Consider the following 506-nt stretch of genomic DNA (forward strand, 5'->3'; position numbering starts at 1 on the left):
TTATTTATTCTGAAAAAGTTGCCTATAAATGTGAGGAGACTAGGGCAGATGATAAACGGTGGAGATCTGAGGAACTGATTTTAGGAGGCATTTGAAATTGGAAGAGCACAATTCGGGCAGGTGTAATTGACTGTTCAAAGGAGGTGCCAGGTTAAAACAAAGGGGACATTTGAGAGACAAGAGTGTGGGCTCCAAAGTCACTTAGACGTGGGCTTGATTCCAGTGTCTTTGTTCACCAGATGTGTGACTTCAACAAGTGACTAAACTGCATTTCCACAGTGAAATGGGGTAAAGAGTAGTACCTAACTGTGTGAGGTATAATTGAAGTAATGCATATAAAGTATTAGAAGAGTTTCAGAGCTCAGGTAAACGTTGAAAAACATGTTAGTGGCTGACTTCATTATCATTGTTACTTACTCAGTTACATGAAGGGATCAAGTAGGAGTCCTTATAGAGAGACCATTAGAGAGAAGTGAAGGAGAGAAGATGAAGTGTCTAGATGAGGA

This window comes from Bison bison, unplaced genomic scaffold (genome assembly GCF_000754665.1).
Source record: "Bison bison bison isolate TAMUID 2011002044 unplaced genomic scaffold, Bison_UMD1.0 scf7180017862945, whole genome shotgun sequence".
Classification (NCBI taxonomy): Eukaryota; Metazoa; Chordata; class Mammalia; order Artiodactyla; family Bovidae; genus Bison; species Bison bison.